The sequence below is a fragment of the Heterodontus francisci genome, unplaced genomic scaffold, assembly GCF_036365525.1.
Source record: "Heterodontus francisci isolate sHetFra1 unplaced genomic scaffold, sHetFra1.hap1 HAP1_SCAFFOLD_102, whole genome shotgun sequence".
NCBI lineage: Eukaryota > Metazoa > Chordata > Chondrichthyes > Heterodontiformes > Heterodontidae > Heterodontus > Heterodontus francisci.
This window is the reverse complement of record NW_027140380.1, coordinates 3331559-3352294: the sequence shown is the minus strand read 5'-3', so window position 1 is coordinate 3352294 and position 20736 is coordinate 3331559. Positions and strand designations below refer to the sequence as shown.

The 20736-nt window shown below is 47.5% G+C and overlaps 2 non-coding genes across 2 annotated transcripts; both read left to right on the top strand.

The window, feature by feature from the left end:
- Positions 1 to 551: 551 nt before the first annotated feature.
- Positions 552 to 623, top strand: trnaw-cca (transfer RNA tryptophan (anticodon CCA)). Its single transcript has one exon. It is a non-coding gene; the product is annotated as a tRNA-Trp (tRNA).
- A 19770-nt stretch (positions 624 to 20393) lies between these two features.
- On the top strand, positions 20394 to 20476 carry trnal-uaa (transfer RNA leucine (anticodon UAA)). Its single transcript has one exon. It is a non-coding gene; the product is annotated as a tRNA-Leu (tRNA).
- Positions 20477 to 20736: the final 260 nt, after the last annotated feature.

Below are 20736 nucleotides of genomic sequence, written 5' to 3'. Positions count from 1 at the left end.
CCACATTGAACTCAAGCCCGACCCGGCCCGAGTATCTCCATTTATTCCCATGCCCAAACCGACCCGAGCCTTACCTGACCACCGGAATGTTCACTTTACCTACCTCCCGATTTCGAATCTACAGGAAGCTGCAGCATGAGCGCAATGACATCATAGAGATGCTCACTTGCTCACTGAGCAGACTCAGTGTTTCCCTCCTTAATGACCCGGACTCCCGGCTTTGGTTGGCTTTTCAACTTTTGACACTTATTAAACTCAACTTCCCAGCAGAGTTAAATGTAATACTTACTGTGTGTGTCACACCCGGACTCAGTCCAACCTGGACCCAGCCTGACCTGAACCTGGCCTGACCCCACCCGAGTCCAAAAGCCAGACCCGGAAGAGCGACCCGACATGACCCGAACCCGACACAGGTCGTCGGGTCCCGTCGGATTCAGGTCGGGGAGCAGGCCTTTGCAGAGTGGAGGTCAGATGAGGATTGAATTAATTTCAATCACTGAATCTAAACAAGAAGTAAATCTGGCAGGAATGGAAAACTTGGCTTTATCTGTGAGCTTGTGGCACAACGGTAGCGCGTCTGACTCCAGATCAGAAGGTTGTGTGTTCAAATCACATCAGGTTCAGTTACGTTTCACAGCAGTTCAAGTTGCTGGATTTTATATCAGGAGAGAATTCAATCTTTTGGAATGTTCAGTGAATGGTTGAATTTCAAGATCAACTTTAATAGATTAAAGTCCTGATTTCTGGTTCCGCTCCATTTCCATGCTCATTTCTTATTTCACACTGTTTTATATCAGAACAATGTTTCAGGGATGTGATGTGTCCATTGTTTGTACAATTGCTCTGTCACCCAGTGTGAGAAATAAAACACAAACCACCCAGCGTGCGGCTCAAACCCATACCTGGCTCTGTCTATAGGCCACTTAGTTCAGTTGGTTAGGACGCAGTGTTGATAACAACAAGGCTGTGGATTTGATCCCCATGTGCGCTGTTACATGGTCAGTCAATAATTGGACACATTTTTGTTACACTTAAAATCCAACTTTTAGATACAAACAAGTTTACATAAAATGTCAGAGGAAACTTATTTTGAATAACATCCATTGTATCTTTGTCACTGGTCTGGAGTAACACAGAATTCTTTCCAATTATCTTCCGTTTGCTGATAAACGTTGAACTCGTGGCCTGTTCTCGTTAATGGTCACGAGCAACAAAAACAGACAGAGCGAGTCTGACCACCCAGAGATGTGGAAAAGGCTTCAGTTTGGGACAAATGCAGCAAATCAAATGTTCACCCTGCCCCGAGAGAGTCAAAAACTGGGGAAAAGGACACAGGGAGATAGAGAATAAGCTACAGCAGACAATGTAAATATTTCCCATCCTTGATATCTCTCTATTCCAATCCAACCTTCAGAGTTGGGTAAATAATTTCAGTGTAAATTGTGCAGCTCAAGAGTCAAAACCAAATGGCGATGCAGAATAAAGGAGAACTGCCAAAACCCCAGATTGAACCAGGGATCTTCAGTCCAACACACTCCCAACTGAGCTATTTCAGTCACACAGACTTGGGATGATAAGTGGCAAGTAACATTCGCACCACACAAGTGCCAGGCAATGAATATCTCCAACAAGAGAGAATCTAACCATCTCCCCTTGACATTCAATAGCATTACAATCACTGAATCCAGCACTATCAACATTATGGGGGTTACCAAAGGGGAGCCATACAAATAACGTAGCTACAAGAGCAGGTCAGAGGCTTGGAATCCTGAGGCGAGTAATTACAGTGCAGCTGTTGGCTCCACCCCAGGGGCTGAATTTGTTCTGTAAACCATGAAGCAGCTTCCTCTCAAATCCCAGGTTTATCAATAAATCCTCTTACAAAAGCCCCAAAGTTTGATATATTCCTCTCACTCATCCATGACTCTTGACTCCCCAAAGCCTGTCCACCATCCACAAGGCACAAGTCAAGAGTGTGATGGAATACTCTCCACTTGCCTGGATGGGTGCAATTCCAACTCAAGAATCTCAACATCGCCAGGCCAAAGCAGCCCGCATGATTGGCACCCCATCTGCAAACATTCACTCCCTCCACCATCGACGCACAGTTGCAGAGTGTGTACCGTCTACAAGATGCACTGCAGCAATGCACCACGACTCCTTAGACAGCACCTTCCAAACCAGTGACCTTTACCACCTAGAAGGGCAAGGGCAGCAAATGCAGGGGATACCACCACATGCAAGTTCCCCTCCAAGCCACACACCATCCTGACTTGGAACTATATCGCCATTCCTTCACTGTCGCTGGGTCAAAATCCTGGAACTCCCTTTCTCACAGCACTGTGGGTGTACCTATCCCACATGGACTGTAATGGTTCAAGAAGGCAGCTCACCACCACTTTCTCATGGGCAATAAATGCTGGCCTAGCCAGCGAAGCCCACATCGCATGAATGAATGAATGAAAACGTGAAGTAGCCCTTGTGTCATTGTTTTGGTAGAAAATATAACCCTGGTGGAATTGTCCCTCCCAATCACACCTCACTTCATAGAACATCGAAAATGGAGAAAATTTATGGCACAGAATGAGACCATTTAGCAATCGTGTCTGTGCCAGCTGAAAAAGAGCGATCCAGCCCAATCCCACTTTCCAGGTCTTGGGAATGGGATCTGAACAGATCTCAGAGCTCACATTATGTGAATGTTCTGTTGAAGTATTGGTGAGCTGATATACCAGGGGAGATTCACACTGTTCGACACAGTGTGAAATACATTCAAGTATTTATAAAGCATTGTAACATGTGAGTAATATTCCCCATTGATTTCTCAGCACTGATGGATTGTGAAGTGGGAGACAGCCAGAAGTCTCACTGATTCACACTGACCATGAGCTGAAAATGAAATGAGATAAAGTTCAATCTTCAGCAGTGAGTTGCTGCAGAGAGGTAAGAGTCCTGAATCAAGGAGAGACTTTCTCATACGGCTGTTGAATTTCATTTCAAACACTCCTTGAACTCTCTGCCGAGGAATTCAGAGCTGGAGAATGCCTGTAAAATCAGCCTAAAAAGGAAATAAAAAACACCCATCGTGGGGCTCAAACTCAAAAACTTGAGATTCAGAGTTTCATGCTTTCATCGACTGAGCTCACCAGGCCTGAGACAGTGTCCCCGTCCTGTCTGTTATTGGACGGTGCAGCTGTTGCCTCCACCCCAGGGACTGAATTTGTTCTGTAAACCATGAACCAGCTTCCTCTCAAATCCCAGGTTTATCAGTAAATCCGCTTAAAAAGCCCCAAAGTGTGATATATTCCTCTCACTCAACCAGAATAAAAGTTACATGTTTGGCTCTTTTTACCTTCCAAACATTGACTTCTATTTTTCTCAGCATTTATTTCTCTCTCTTTTTTATATTGTGCATTTCCTAATAAACATTTTATTTCAATTATTTATGAGGGATGAAATGAACAGAAGAGATTTTCTGCAATGATACCAGGGGTGTGGGACAGAGTGAGTGGTTCGGATCTGGATTACACTGCCTGAGAGTGCTGGAGGCAGATTCAATCGTGGTTTTCAAAAGGGAATTGGATAAACACCTGAATAGAGAAAATTTGCAGGGTTACAATGAAAGGGCAGAGGAGTGGAATTAGTTGATTTGCTCTTGCAAAGAGCTGTCATGGACATGATGGACTAAATGGTCTCCTTCTGTACTGTAACCATTTGATTCCTTGATTCTAACTCTGTCAAAGTTGTTCTGAACTTGCTCTGCTCCAAGGAGAACAACCCCAGCTTTTCCAGTCTGAAGTTATGAGGAACCATGGGGAACCCACTGTAAACCTTCCTCCAGACAGAAATACAACTGTTCACCACTACACTGTGACCCAGCTGTTCACAAAATCCATCAATGATTCGGATGTGGGGACCAAATGTAGTATTTCCAAGTTCGCAGATGACACAAAACTAGGTGGGAATGTGTGTTGTGAGGAAGATGCAAAGCGGCTTCAAGGGGATTTGGACAGACTTAGTGCGTGGACAAGAAAGTGGCACATGGAATATAATGTGTAAAAATGTGAGGTTATCCACTTTGGTAGGAGGAACAGATGTGCAGATTATTTCTTAAATGGTAAGAGATTAGAAAATGTAGATGTACAATGGTGCCTGGGTGTCCTTGTCAATAAGTGACTGAAAGCTAACATGCAGGTGCAGCAAGCAATTAGGAAGGCGAATGATATGTTAGCCTCTATCGCAAGAGGATTTGAGTACAGGAGTAGTGAAGTCTTGCTTCAATTGTATATAACCTTGGTTGGTCTGCAGTTTGGAATACTGTGTGAAGTTTTGTTCCCCTTACCTTTGGAAGGATATCATTGCTCTCGAGGGAGTGCAATGAAGGTTCACCAGACTTGTTCCCGGGATGGCAGGACTGTCCTATGAAGAGAGACTGGGGAAACTGCGCCTGTATTCTCTAGAGTTTCAAAGAATGAGAGGTGATCTCATTGAAACTTACAAAATATTTAAAGGGATAGACAGGGTAGATGAAGTTTTTCCTCCGGTTGAGGAATCTAGAACCAGGGGACACAATTTCAACAGAAGGGGAAAGCCACTTAGGACAGAAACCAGGAGAAATTTCTTTACTCAGAGGGTTGTGAATCTTTGGAATTCTCTACCCCAGAGAGCTGTGGAAGCTGAGTCATTGAGTATGTTTAAAGCAGAGATTGACAGATTTCTAAATCCAAATGACATAAGGGATATGGAGATAGTGTGGGAAAAAGGCATTGAAGTGGATGATCAATCATCATCATATTGAATGGTGGGGTGGTCTCAATGGGCTGAATGGCCTACTCCTGCTTCTATGTTCCTATCAGTCTGCTAACTTCACATGCATGCTGTCATTGTCCCTTTTATTACATGGGCTTCAGTTTTACTGGCAGTCTAGTATGTGACATCAACAAGAAGGTTTTCAATAAGTTAAATAAGGAGAAATTGTTTCCAGTGGCAAAAGGGTCAGTAACCAGAGGATGTATTTATCAGGTGATTGAGAAAAGAACCAGAGGCGAAATGAGGAATGATTTTTTATACAGTGATGTGTTGTGATCTGGAATGCACTGTCTGATCAGGACTTGAAAGCAGATTCAGTAGTAACTTTGAAAAGCAATTGGGATAAATACTGGAAGGAAAAACGTACGGATTACAGGAAAAAGCTGAGCAGCAGGGCTAATTGGATAGCACAACCAAAGAGGCAGCACTGACACAATGGACCAAATGGTCTCCTTCTTTGGGTATCAGTCTGTGGTTTTATGAACATAATGTTGATACAATTCGCTGAGTTGGAAGGGAAGTGAACCCAGATTCCGGGTATTCTAAACACCAGACGCAAACCAACTGAACAAGCCTGTTGTTTAATCTCTGTTTTTCACACCAGCTTCTCCTCGCTCTTTCTGTGTTTCCAGCCTGGTCTGTTCCTCTGACCTTCATTCCTGACACTTTATTGAGAATGGCCAATTGGAATGGAATACATTGGAATGGATTTTTCTGTCGGCGGCTGACATGGAGGGCAGACTTCGCACATCCACACGGCAAGAAGGCATTTCAAGTATTTCTGAGTCCAATTGTCAGAAATTTTATTCACTGGATCCAATTGAACTAATAGCACACGGGAACCACGGGGCTTCAGAGCCTCGCCTGGTTAAAGGAGGTGACTGGGAGGTGGGAGCTGAGTGTTGGCTTCACTGGGAAGCTGTCGGGTGAGGTAGTGTAACTTGGCAGCAAGGGTGGAGGGGGAAAGGGCATCCGGAAACACTGTCAGGAGTTTGGGCGAATGTGCCAGCTCTGCAGGGGGAGCTACACCAGGGTGCCATTGAGGCAGTGCCACCTCATAGAGGGTAAATGTGAGTGGGTAAAGAGTGAGGTAAATGTGGCTGGGTGTTGTTTACTGTGAAGGCCTTGCAATCAGGGAGGGGCAATCTGTCATGGGCCTCATTCACCCTGGATTCGAGGCTCCCATTGAGGAGGAGTAGAGAGGGAGGGAGGGAAGGGCAGGCACCAGCAGGGACACCACAGCAGCTTGGGTGCCCACAGGAAGGCCAGCCTCGAACAGGAGACTGGAGAAGGAGGCAGAGGAACATGTCAGCCAAGGTTCAACTACCTACAGATGTCCGAGTGACAGTGTCTCCACAGACTGCACCTCTCCACGGAGGTTGTCACTGATCTCTCTGCCATGATGCAGTTGTGCCCCTTGGGACTTGGTGGGCACCTGATGCCGGTGTCACTGAAGGTCACTGTGCCACTGAACTTCTGGATGACCAGATCATTGCGGGGATCCACTGGAGATATGTGTGGAATCTCACAGTCTGTGGTGAATCAGTGCATCAAGGAGGTCACCAATGTCCTCTTCAGGAGGGCCGGTGACTATGTGCACATCGAACCAATCAGTCACGCTAAGAGGGCTATAGGATTCAGGGCCATCGCTGGATTTCCCCAGGTGTAGGGTGTCATTGACTGCACCCATGTGACCATCAAGGCTCCTGCAGACCAGCCAGCAGCATTCAACAGGGAGGGCTTCCATTTGCTCAGTGTGTAACTGGTCTGTGACCATCACAAATGGATCCTACAGGTGTGTGCACAAATCCCGGGAAGCAGCCACAACGCCTGCATACCAAGGCAGTCGCAGGTGCCAGAACTTTTCCGTGGCCCCATGCACTTTCTGAGATGGATCCTTGGAGACAAGGGCAACCCAGTGAGGACATGAGTACTGACGCCTGTGAGGAATCCACACAAGGATGCAGAGGAGAGGTACAAAACCTGCTGCGGGTCAACCCGAGTGACCATCAAGGAGGCCATTGGTCTCCTGAAGATGAGATTGAAGCGCCTGGATTGTTCCAGTGGAGTCCTTCAGTATGTGCCGGCGAGGGTCTCGTATATCGCGGTGGTTTGCTGTGCACAGCACAATCTGGCATTACAGAGGGGTGAGGTGTTGACTCGTGAGGAGATCATGGAGTGTGATGTCTCCTCTGATGATGACGATGTGGAGGAGGATGCTGCTCAGGCAGTGCCAGATGAAGGACCTCAGGCACAGCAGGAAAGCCACCATGAGATACACACAGGGGAGACACGAGACACCCTTATACATTCACGTTTCCTTTGAGCCTTACCACCTTCTGGAACCAAGTCAATAAAGTCTTAGCTTTAATCAGCCCTGTTGTCACCTCCTTCCTTCTGCACTACAGCGCCCAGGTACATATCGCACAGTGGCAAGGCCGAAGCTTTGTGAACTCAGGGCTTGGTCCCTCACTTCCAGCCCCTTGGGAGGAAGGGTTTAAATGAAGTCCCAAAGGGCATCAACAATTAGAAGGAGACAGAGTGAGAGAACATCATTTCTTTATTCTGTGTGACACCAAACACAACCCTATCCATCTGGAATGTACATTCACCCGTGAACCCCTCAGTGAATCTAGGTGCTCTTCTTAAATCTTTTCCGGGTGCTCCTACGTGGTGCTCCCCCTGCTCTGTCAGCTGAGGTGGAGACAGGCTGCTGACCTTGCTGCCCCATGGCTTGGGACGACATTGGTGGCCGTCCTCTGGCTGCCTGAGGCCTGGAGGGCCCCGGCAAACTGAGGGCCTCCTGCACAGGTACAGGGTCCCCCTCTGTCATCGAGGATGATGGAGGCACTGGCATCACTGGTGTCACTGCCAGAGGGGCTTTGGAGCTACTGTCCACACCAGGAGCACCCTGAGAGGAGACCCCAGATGTAGCAGCCAGCTGCTCCACCCCCTTATAAGACACACTTGTACCTCCCTGCTGACCTGAGAGGGACGTGGACCTGGTGGAGAATTCAGGTGCCTCGTCCCCCCTCTCACCTTGTCACCGCTGGATGGAGCTCATGGACAAAGTGATGGAGTGCAGGTCTGCGAACATCTCTGGCAGCCACTGATTGATCGGCTGGATCTGGCTCTCCATGAGAGTCACCAATCTCTCAATGGAGGAAGCCAGACACACCCCCATCAGAGACAGTGCAGCACCCAAGACCTGGATGGACTCCTCCACCATCCTTGTTTGGGTACACATAGCCTCTGGCAACTCTGCCAGATGTTACCTGACCTCTCGCTGCAGCTGCGGTATTTCCCGTGTTGCTGGTGACACCAGAGGCATGTCATCAGCCTGAGGCTCAGTGTGGGCCGGGCCTCCCACAGACCACCAACTGTCAGTGGCCTCGGCTGTCACAGCCTCCGTCAGCTGCCCGGGCCTGCCTGTGATGTGCTCATCAGTTTGCGTGAGCGTTTCTGTTCTGGTGGAGGGTGCAGGGGAATGATGTGATGGTGCACCATCTGAGGCTCCCTCCTCCTCCTCAGACGTGTCCGGCTGTCTCCCAGTCTCTCCAGCGCTTTGCTTTTGTCGTTCATCCGGGCCTTCATGAGAAAACAGGGACATTGAAGGGTTACGGTCTGCCCATCGTGACATTCCAACCACCCCTACTGTGCAGCTCCATTGATGCAGTGGTGAACAGATGAGCAGTGTGGCTCCTTTGCAGCGAATGCTCCCTTGTGCCCCAGGAGATGTTCACTCACTCTCTTGGGTAGATGTCCCTGTCTCTCCATCAGCTATGGAGCAGCTGCTTTGCTGCCCTGCCTGTTCCATGGCCTCCTCCTCCATCGGGATGAGGACATGGAGATAAGGCACTCCACCGCCAGTCTTGACACGCTCTTTCCAATTGTGGGATGTCTTCTCCTGCAGACACAATGATGAACAAAGTTAGTCTCCCAGCGGGGACAAGCCCAACATCTCTGATGGTGATAGTCCAGCAATCCATGATGTGGACACACATATGCCTCCTGCATGCGGCCCCTCTCGAGGGACTGTGTGAGGTTATATAATGACTGACGTGTGCCTCTCCTGCTGCCCTTCCCCAATACACATGACTGGGTGGTCACTCCCTTTCCACTAAACATTCCCTCTCACTCTGCCACATGTCATGTCCAAAGGGTCCAAAGTGTTTTGAGTTGTCGCCTGAGCAACCTGGATCAGGTCATTGACCCACTTCCTGCACTGGATCCATGTCCTGGGGGTGAACCCATGGCTGCTGACCTCACCTACTATCTCCAGCCAGCTTTGCTTGGTCAGGTGGACAGGTCTCCACCTCCCATCCCTGGGGAAGAGGATCTTGCACCTTTCTCTTGCCACTTGGAGGAGAACCTGCAGGGAGGCATCGCTAAACCGTGGCACCATGGTCACTGCAGGCTCGCATTCAGCTCCTTACCCATCAGGCAACAGAGGCAGCAGAACGGGTCCTGGGGCATCAGAGGCAGCAGAACTGGTCCTGGGACAGCAGAGGGCTCTCAGGAAGACACTCCTTTAAACCAGGCAGCAGTGAATGCAGGGCTGGCAGCCCTTTAAATATGGTGCCAGCACCTGCCGTTGTGTCAGATGTCAGTGCCATCGGCACCTCGTTCCCTACCTCTGGTCCTTGTTTACATGGGCCCCACGCCTCCCCTTCATTAATTTGTCGGCTGCTCCGTGATCGGAGTCGGTCGGCCACATTTCACTCGTGTGGTGACGACACCCGCTTCCGGTGCCTCTGCCGAGAGCCGCACCGTTAGTTTAAAATTCAGCCCATGGGGTCAAGAGTGGAAAATCTCCCCTCTGATTCTCTCTACTTAAACTGATGGAGACACCAAATTAAAACTGATGAAACCAGGGATTGTATCCTGGTTCTTCAATCTAGTGTTCTCCCAACTGAGCTATTCCATCCTGACTGTGAACTCATCTTCATTGGAGACAAATATAACTCCAGGTGGAATTTCCCCACCCGTTCATTCCTCACTTCAGGGGAATGGGACCCGACCAGATCGCGGAACTCAGATTATGTTAATGTTCTGCTCTTGATATCTTCATATTATTTTGCGTTTGAGCCACTTTTAATCAGGTTCACAGACAAATTCTTCTATCATCCCTTCTCCCACATTCTCTCTCTCTCATTCATTCTTTATTCCTCACAATCCAGAAAAGGTTAGGAATCAGAGCTCACCCCCAAACCCTCTGCACACAGACCTCTGTCTGTCACCCTGTTTGCTCCAAGATCCAAGAGACCAGTCAATAAATTACACTCTTTATAAACACAGTGTTGGACACAGAGTTAAATACACTGAAGTCTTTTGAAAAAAGTTCATCTGACGGGCTGTGTTACTGAGCCCACAGAGCAGGACAGGCCCAGGCTCCAGCCACAGCCTGTGCTGTGTTAGCTGATGTCACCTGGTGTGATACTGAGCCACACGGAGCAGGAAAGGGCCTGGTTGTATTCATGGCCCGTGTTGAGTTAACTGAACCCACCCAATGTTGTAGGAGCCACACAGAACAGAATGGGCCCAGGCTCCTTCCTCAGCCTGAGGGATGATAGTTCATCTCACACGGTGTTGTACAGAGCCCCACACAGAACAGGAACATCCCAGGCTCCATCCCCGGCCTGTGGTATTTTACTTCATCACACCTGGTATGGTACGGAGCCCCCAGAGCAGGAAAGATCCAGCTTCCATCTCCAGCCTGTGCTGAATTAGCTGATCTGACCTGGTTGGCACTGAACAGCAATCAGGGGAGGATGGGCCGAGGCTCCCTGGCCTGTGGTGTGTTAGTTATTCTCATTTGGTGAGGTCCTGAGCACTATATAGAGCAGGAAGGGCCTGTGCTCAGTGAGCTGATCTCACCTTGTGCCTTCCTGAGACCCACACACAGAGCAGGACAGGCTTAGGCCTCATCCCCGGCCTGTGCTCAATTAGCGGATCTCAGCCAAAATATTTTGATAAGGTTCCACACAAGAGGCTTCTCTATAAGATTAAAGTCCCTGGTATCAGTGGTAATATATTGATCTGGATTGGGAACTGACTGGCACGACGTAGGCAGAAAGTAGTTACAGATGGATCTGGATCTGTTTGGAGACCAGTTACCAGTGGTGTCCCACAGGGATCGGTGTTGGGTCTGTTGCTCTTTATTATTTTTATTAATGATCTGGATGTAGGTGTAGGGGGCACCATCTGTAAATTTACAGATGATTTGAAGATCTCTGCGAGTGTTCAGACTGTAGACGATGCTCGACTGTTTCAGGCTGATCTTAATGTGTTGGGAGATTGGGTTCATGACTGGTAAATGATGTTTAATTTGGGTAAGTGCAGTGTTATTCATGTGGACAGGGCGAATGCTCAACATTCATACACCCTTCAGGGAAAAACATTAAAGCAGGTGGAGAAAGGAAATAATTTTGAGCAGAGATCTGGATGTTCTAGTGCACAGATCTCGAAAGGTACAGCAGCAATGCTGTGAAGTGATAGCTGGAGCAAATAGGGGGTTGGGCTGCATTCAGAGGATAATTGCATAGAAGATGGGGCATATTCTTTCATGGGATGTGAGCGACACTGGCAAGGCCAGAATTTGTTACCCATCCCTAATTGTCCTTGACAAGATGGCGGTGAGCTCCCTTCTTGAATTGCTGCACTCCATGTGGTGTAGGTACACCCACAGTGCTGTTAGGAAGGGAGATCCAGGATTTTGACCCAACATCAGTGAATGAACAGCGATATTGTTGCAGATCAGATGGTGTGTGACTTGAAGGGGAACTTGCAGATGGTGGTGTTTCCATGCGTCCGCAGCCCTTGTCCTTCAAGGTGGTGGAGGTCTTCGGTTTGGAAGGTGTTTTTGAAGGAGCCTTGGTGAGTTGCAGCAGTGCATCTGGTAGATGGTACACACTACTGCCACTGTGCGTCAGTGGTGAAGGGAGTGAATGTTTAAGATGGTGAATGGGGTGACAATCAAGGCAGCTGCTTTGTCCTGAACAGTGTCGAGTTTCTGGAGTATTGTTGGAGCTGCACTCATCCTGGCTTGTGCCTTATAGATGGTGGACAAGTTTTGGAGAGTCAAAAATCACAAAATTATTACAGTGCAGAAGGAGGCTATTCGGCCCATTGTCTCTGCATAGAATCATTGAACATAGAAAGTTTACAGCACAGGAAGGCCAAATATCGGGCAACCCAGCGGAATCCCATTGTCCAGCATTTGGACCGTAGCCCTGCAGGTTCAGGTACTTGAGGTGCACATCCAGACTCCTCTTAAATGAGTTGAGGGCTTCTGCCTCAACTACCCTTATAGGCAGTGAGTTTCATACCCCTCGCACCCTCTGGGTGAAAAAACGGTTCCTCATCGTTCAACGAATCACTTTAAATCTATGCCCCTTAGTCATTGACCTCCCTGCTAAGGTAAATAGACCCTTCCCATCCACTCTATCCAGACCCCTCACAATTTTATACATTTCAATCAAATCTCCCCTCAGCCTCCTCTATTCAACCCCAGCCGATCCAATCTTTCCTCATCGTTGCATTTTTCCAGAGCTGGCAACATCCTCGTAAATCTCCTCTGTAACCTCTCTAGTGCAATTACATCCTTTCTGTAATGAGGTGACCAGAACTGCACACAGAACTGAAGTTGTGGCCTAACTAATGATTGATACAGTTCCAGCATAACCTTCCTGCTCTGATATTCTATACCTCTGCTAATAAAGGAAAGGATTCCATAAGCCTTCTCAACCAACTTATCAACCTGTCCTGCTACTTTCAGGGATCTGTGGACATTCACTTCAAGGTCCCTCACTTCCTCTAGACCTCTCAGTATTCACCCATTAATTGTGTATTCCTTTGCCGTGATTGACCTCACCAAAGGCATCACCTCACACTTCTCCAAGTTGAATTCCATTTGCCACTTTTCTGCACACCTGACCAGTCCATTTTTCCAGCTCTCCTAATGAGCATTTCACCTCGTGCCTTGAGCTGAATTATTCATTGCAGAATTCTCACTGTCTGTTTTACCTTTGGTGCCACAGTATTTATATGAATGGTCCAGTTAAGCTTGTGTCTATGGTTACCCCCAGGATGTTGATGGTGGGGGGGATTCAGCGATGGTAATGCTGTTGAACGTCAAAGGGAGATGGTTACATTCTCTCTTGTTGGAGATGGTCATTGCCTGGTACTTATGTGGTGTGAATGTTACTTGCCACTTAGCAGCCCAAGTCTGAATGTTGTCCAGGTCTCGCTGCTTCTGGACACGGACTCCTTCAGTATCCGAGATGTCCCGAATTTGTCCTTTTATGAAACCTTGGTCAGGCCTCACTTGGAATATTGTATCCAGTCTTGGTCTCCTCACATGATGGGTGCTATTGAGGCTTTTGACAGGGTACAGAGGAGAGACATTAAACTAATTCCCAGTGAAAGACATCTTCGTTATCAAGTTAGACTAAAAGAGTTGGAACCCTACACCTTAGAGAAACCTAGACTGAGGGGTGATCCAATTGAGATTCATAAGTAATGAAGGGTCCAATTTAGCATGGGAGAGGAGTCATAATTGTATATTGTTAAAGGCCAGATGTCACCCGGATCACATTAAATTTCATTTTCAGCAACAGGTTAATGAACCAGGAGGGCTGAGTGGTTAAGGTGTTGGACTTAAAATCCAATGAATATATGTCTGTGTGTGTTCAAACCCCACTCCTGGTATCTGTGCCGGACAAATGCTACTTGTTGTTTCCCTGACTTTTGCCTTGCACCATCATCTCTTCTGTCATTTAATCACTCCTGCCTTCCAACCGATCACAGCTTCCTATTATTTGCCCCAGCACCGTTCCTTGTCTCTGCACTTGCTTATAAGCTGGGAAACCTTGAACTTAATCTCCTCTGTCCCCTCATAATGACCTTCTCATCTTTCCTGAACTGTGGTTCCTCACAGGATCCGCTGCCTCTCCGACTCCCCTCCAGGGGAAACTGAAGGCCCTGAGCCTGGGTCTTGCTTTCTACGCTTGCTGGTAGTTGAGTCCTTGCATGTCTAGACTCCTCCAGGAAGGGCTTGCCATAATCTTCCAATCTTCCCTGGATAAGGGGATTGTAGAGTGGCAAATGACACCCTTATTCAAGAAAGGGTGTAAGGACAGTCCAAGCAACTCCATGCCAGTTAATTTAACATCAATACTGGGTAAGGTTTCAGAAATGATAATCAGGGAAAATATCAATGGACATTTAGAGAGGTTTGAGTTAATTAAGGATATCCAGCATGGATTTGTAAAAGGCAGATCATGCTTCACTAATGTAATTGAATTTTTTGATGAAGGAGCAGAGAAGTTTGATGAAGGAAATGCAGTGGATGTTGTTTCTATGGATTTTACGAAAGCATTTGATAAGGTATCACATAAAAGGCTGGTTAACAAAATTGAGGCTCATGGAATAGGAGGGTCAGTGTCCAATTGGTTAAAAAATTGGATTAAGGGCAGAAACAAGCAAGTTGTAGTAAATGGTTTCTTTTCAGACTAGGGGATGGTCGACAGTGGTGTTCCCCGAGGGTCAGTGCTGGGATCACTGCTTTTCTTGCTATGTATAAAATATGTGGATCTTGGAATACGGAACAGAATCTCAAAATTTGCTGACAATACCAAACTTGGAGGTGAGGCAAACAGTGAGGATGATATGAACCGCCTGCAATAGGACATAGATAGGCTAGCAGAATGAGCAGAGAGGTGACGGATGGAATTTAATACTGTTAAGTGTGAGGTGATGCATTTTGACAGAAGGAATAGGGAGAGGCAATATATCCTTAATGGCACAGTTCTAAAGAGTGTTCAGGGACAGAGGGACATGGGGATGCATGTGCATCGATCTTTGCAGGTAGCAGGGCATATTGAGAGAGTAGTAGTAAAATATATGGCATCTTGGGCTTTATACAAACATACAAGCATACGAACATATGAATTAGGAGCAGGAGTAGGCCACTCGGCCCTTCCAGCCTGCTCCGCCATTCAATAATTTCATAGCTGAACTGATGACCCACATTTCCAGCTACCCCTGACCACCCCCTTGCTTATCAAGAATCTATCTACATCTGCCTTAAAAATATTCAAAGACTCTGCTTCCACTGCGTTTTGAGGAAGAGAACTGCAAAGACTCACAACCCTCTAAGAGAAAAAAATTCTCCTCATCTCTGTCTTAAATGGGCAACCCCATATTTTTAAACAGTGACCCCTAATTTTAGATTCTCCCACAAGAGGAAACATCCTTTGTACATCCACCCTGTCAAGACCCTCAGGATCTTATGTGTTTCAATCAAGTTGACTCTTACTCTTCTAAAATCTGGTGGATACAAGCCAAGCCTGTCCAATTTTTCCTTGTAAGACAGCCCACCATTCCAGGTATTTGTCCAGTAAACCTTCTCTGAACTGCCTCCAATGCATTCACATCCTTCCTTAAATAAGGAGACCAGTTCTGTAGACAGTACTCCAGATGTGGTCTTACCAATGCCCTGTATAGCTGAAGCATAACCTCCCTACTTTTGTATTCAATTCCCCTCGCGATAAACACGAGCATTCTATTAGCTTTCCTAATTACGTGCTGTACCTGCATACTAACCTTGTGCGATTCATACACGAGGACACCCAGATCCCTCTGCATCTCAGGGCTCTGCAATCTCTCACCATTTAGATAATATGCTTCTTTTTTATTCTTCCCGCCAAAGTGGACAATATCACACTTTCCCACATTTTACTCCATTTGCCAGGTTGTTGCCCACTCACTTAACCGATCTCCATCTCTTTGTAGCCCCCTTATAAGAACATAAGAAATAGGAGCAGGAGTAGGCCATTCAGTCCCCAAAGCCTGCCCCACCATTTAATAAGATCAGGGATGATTTGCCCCAGACCTCAACTCCTCTTTCGTGCCAGCTCCTCATAGCCCTCAACTCCCCAATATTTCAAAAATCTATCTACCTCCTCTTTAAATGCTTTCAGTGATTTAGCCTCCACAACTCTCTGGGTAGAGAATTCCAGACATTCACTACCCTCTGAGAGAAGAAATTCCTTTGCATCTCAGTTTTAAATGACTGTCCCCTTATTCTGTAACTATGTCACCTAGTTTGAGATTCCCCCACTAGTGGAAACATCTACCCTGTCAAGCCCCCTCAGAATCTTATACATTTCAATAAGATCACCCTTATTCTTCTAAACTTTAATGTATAAAGGCCTAACTTGTTAGCCATTCTTGATAAGTCAACCCCTTTCTCCCAGGAATCAGCCGAGTGAATTTCTTTTGACTGTATCCAATGCCAATATATCCTTTCCTAAATACGGGGACCAAAACTGTACACAGCACTCCAGGTGTGGCCTCACCAACAGCCTGTACAGCTTTAACAAGACTTCCCTATTTTTAAACTCCAGCCCCCTAGCAATAAAGGCCAAAATTCCATTTGCCCTCTTAATTACTTGCTGCACCTGCATGCTAACTTTTTGTGTTTCAATCGCAAGAACACCCAGATCCCTCTTTTTTGGAGTCTCTGTCTATTTATATAATAGTCTGCATTTTGATTCTTCCTACCAAAGTGCATGACCTCACACTTTCCTACATTAAACTCCATCTGCCAAGTTTTTGCCCACTCACTCAACCTATCTATATCCCCTTGGAGATTCCTTATGTCTTCATGACAACATGCCCTACCTATTTTTGTATCATCAGCAAATTTGGATATATTACACTCTGCCCCCTCCTCCATGTCATTAATATAGATAGTAAATAATTGAACCCCAAGCACTGATCCTTGTGGCACTCCACCAGTCACATCCTGCCAATGAGAAAATGGCCCATTTATGCCTACTCTTTGTTTCAAGGAATTGGTAACTCGTGTGTGCATCATCACTTCAGGAATTGATGTCATACAGTATGTGACACAGAGTAGGAGATGGGATGATCCCCGGCAAGATGTGCCTGTAATACTCTCCTGTAAATTGTATATAGTATTGTCAGTCTTCAATAAAAAAGTCAAATTATTTGTTGGCGTTGATCAGTGTGTGATTGGTAAGTCTGTGTGAAGAACAGGGGTTGGCAACATGTCTGTACATGGACACCAGTGTCCTCGTTAAAACAGTTCGGTCCGTGACTGATAATTTCAGGGATGAGAAATTTCCCATTGGCTTCTTCTTCCAGACCAGTCTGACTTTCAATCAAATCGCAGCCGTCACTTTCACAGCTGACAGGTCCTGAGAGCAGAGACAACGTTTCAGAACCTCGGACAAGTTCGGAGCTTTCCGGCAGTTCTGATTTCATTTAAAAGCCCTCCAGAAAAACCCGAAATTGTCCGAGTTTCGGAAGTGCTGTCTCTGCTCAAAGCACCTGTCAGCTGTGAAACTGACGGCTGCGATTTTTAAAAAAAGACTAACCATAAAGTTGAGAGTTCTCGCTCTCTGCAACTGTCAGAGAGAGGGAGAGAGAGAGAGGAGAGTAAGAGGGAGAGAGGAGACCGGGGGTGGGTGTCGGCAGAGAGAGAGGGGCAGAGAAAGAAAGGACAACCTGAAAGGTTTACCCCGTATCCTTAGATTATGACCCCTGGTTCTGGACTCACACCCAAATCCCATGAACGAATAAAAAAAGTCACAACTGTGATTGGCTCTTGTAGCGGACTCTGGTTAATAGACAATATTCGGAGCGCCGGTCCCAGACTGTTTAACACTGACTGAGCTGAGAAAATACAACTCACCCCCGAGAATCCGCAGCACAGACTGAGCGGAGGGGAAAACCTGTCCTGGGAACTCTACATTCAGGGAACAGTTTGTCCTGTGAATATGCAGATGTGAATATTGTGGAAGAGAGATTGTATTAAAGGGGAGGGCGGGTTAGTCTGAAGCCACTGTGTTTGTGGGTCCGCTCTCATCGCCGGATTTCAGAGTCATTCTTGTGCAAAATCAAATGATTTTCCAGTCAAAGAACCGCCCTGCTCCCTGCTCAGCCCCAAAGTGGGAATTCGGGATCATTTTTTTTTATTTCAAGATTTCAGTTGAAAAGTAGAGAACATGTCAGCGAGGGGTGAGAGAGGGCGGTCAATGCAGCAATAAAACCAGGTGAAATGGAAAATGGAGTCCTCAATCCTAGTGAAAGCTTTTCAACAGCAAACATACTGGAGTGAGAGACAGGAAAGATCTAGTCTGGAAGTCTGGAGTCTCTGAATTTCAATGGAATTGGAGAGTTTGTGAGGAGAGAGAAACACAGAGAGACAGCAGGAGCCGGGAGCTGACAGCAGCTTGTCTCCGCCCCGTCCTCTCTCTGCCTTCAAGTTGCTCTGTGCCGCCATCACCGGCTTCATTTCTGACCCAGTTCACATTGACAGAGAGAATTTGTGCAGAGTCCCGGACATAACCGATCGTGCAGCCGCCCAAACGGCTCCTCCAGCCGCCGCCGCCGCCCAAGTCAAGACCCCCAAGAAGAAGGCGGCGGCTCCCCAGAACAAGCCAGCCGGTCTCCCGTTGGGCGAACAGATCCTCAAGATTGTGCCGGCTTTCAGCGATCGCAAGGGGATGTCCCTGTCCGCCATAAAGAAGGCTCTGGGTCGCAGCGGTGTCGATGTGGAGAAGCTCAGGACCCAGATCAAGCAAAGTATCAAGAGGAATGTGAACAAAGGCTCCCTGGTGCAGAACAAGGGACAGGGAGCCTCCGGCTCCTTCAAAATCAGCAAGATGGAAAACCCAGGGAAAAGTGGGAAAGAAGGTGAAGAAACCAGCCGACAAGAAATCTTCAGTGAAGAAACCAGCAGACAAGAAATCTTTAGTGAAGAAACCAGCAACCAAGAAATCCTTCGTTAGAAACCAGCAGACAAGAAATCATTGGTGAAGAAACCAGCAGCCAAGAAAGTGACAACAAAGAAAGTAACAGCCAAGAAAACGAGCAGCAAGGCGGCGGCAACGCCAAATAAGGCGGTGAAGAAAGCAACGCTTCAGAAAAAGTCTCCTGCGAAGAAGGTCAAAAAAGGCAAGAGTGCGGCGGGCGGAAAGGCGCTGAAGAAAGTGCAGACATGGAAGAGCAAGGTCAAGCCAAAAGCAGCGAAGGCTCAGAAAGCAGGGTCTGGAAAGAAGTGAAAGAGCGCGGGAAACTTGTAAACATCTGAACACAAAGGCTCTTCTCAGAGCCACCCACATCTCTCAGGAAAGAGCTGATCCCCTTATCCAATGATCCCTGTCCCGGCCCCGCCTGCAGATTCCACATGGAAATGATTTGGAGCAAATCCAGGATCCCTGGTGACTCCCCTCCACCCAGCCCTTTCCCCACTCTCTGTAAGAAAACAGAAGGATGTCCAGCCCTCACTCTAACTGGAGATGTGTTCGGTGCAGTCTCAGTTCACAAATTCAGGGGGAGAGTCCTGTAAGGTAGCTCGGTCACTCTGACTGAAACCGCCAGTTCCCCGGGGCTGCAGCCACTGACACTGCGGGGAGAGGATGCCCGACTCTATCCCGTCGCCGGGGGAACAAAAAATTTTGTGTCCGGAGAAGAGGGAGGGCTGGGGAGAAGGTACATGTTAAAGCGCTGCAGTGGACTCAGCTCCTGTGTGTGCACAACGCTCACTGATTCCGTCCTCTGGGAACAGTGCGGTCTAAACAGATCAGGTCAGGAGAGAAACACACAGCCCGAGAATGGCCTCTTTCTTCCTGCAGTTCCTCTGTTCTGGGTGCAGATTCTCATTGAGAAGCGGCGCTCAGATCACCAGAGAGAGAAAAAAAACACAATTCAAACTGTCCAAATGAAAAACAGAGAATTAACCCGGACACTTCCATTATTAAATTAATTCATCAGCTCCGAACCAGTTCCCGTTAATGTACCGGGATGCTCTTGGGATTTATCAAATCGAAGGCAGCGGGATTTATTAAATTGTTGATTCTACACCCTGTAGTTCACTTCTTCACTTAACTGGAGGGGGAGATGTGTGAGCAGAGAAACAGAGCGAAATCCAGAGAGGGAACTGAAAAGACACCTGGACAGATGTGAAACAGGTCAATCCACTGTTACAATAACTCCATCTCTGATTCCCTCCTGACAGTAATCAGTCCTTTCACAGAGACTGTGGGTGGCTCTGAAAAGAGCCTTTGGTTTATTTGATGACATTTTGGCCGCTTTACTTTTTCTGGGAGCTCTGAGCGCTGGTTTTCTTGGGCAGCAGCAAGGCCTGGATATTAGGCAGCACCCCGCCCTGAGCGATGGCCACTCCTCCCAGCAGCTTGTTGAGCTCCTCGTCGTTGCGGACGGGCAGTTGCAGGTGTCTGGGAATGATGCGGGTCTTCTTGTTGTCCCGGGCCGCGTTGCCGGCCAGCTCGAGGATTTCAGCGGTCAGATACTCGAGCACAGAAGCCAGATAGACCGGGGCTCCGGCACCCACACGCTCAGCATAGTTACCCTTTCTCAGGAGCCTGTGAACACGGCCCACCGGGAACTGCAGTCCAGCCCGGGAGGAGCGAGACTTGGCCTTGGCCCGAGCTTTCCCGCTGGTCTTTCCTCTTCCAGACATTTCCTCAATCTCACAAATACTTTCACAAAGAATGGTTAATTTCCTTAGCATTAATAATAGCCAGTAGGCGGTCAGGATGGCCGAGCGGTCTAAGGCGCTGCGTTTAAGTCGCAGTTTCCATGGGAGGCGTGGGTTCAAATCCCACTTCTGACACCTTGTGTTTTGTCTGCACTGGAGGCGTTTGGGAGCAGCGGTGAAGAGCAAAGAGAGAACAGGAAAGAACATGGACAAGCAAAATAACAATGGACCCAAAGATTTTGCATCAAAACATTAGAGTAAGAGGCAACTAAGCAAACAGCTGGGCACAGAAAAGATCAAAAATGTAACCTTTGCATCGGGGTGGAAGATGTTGCCAATATCCTGAATGAATAGTTTACTGTCTTCTCAAATGAGGGGGTGATGCAGATATTGTT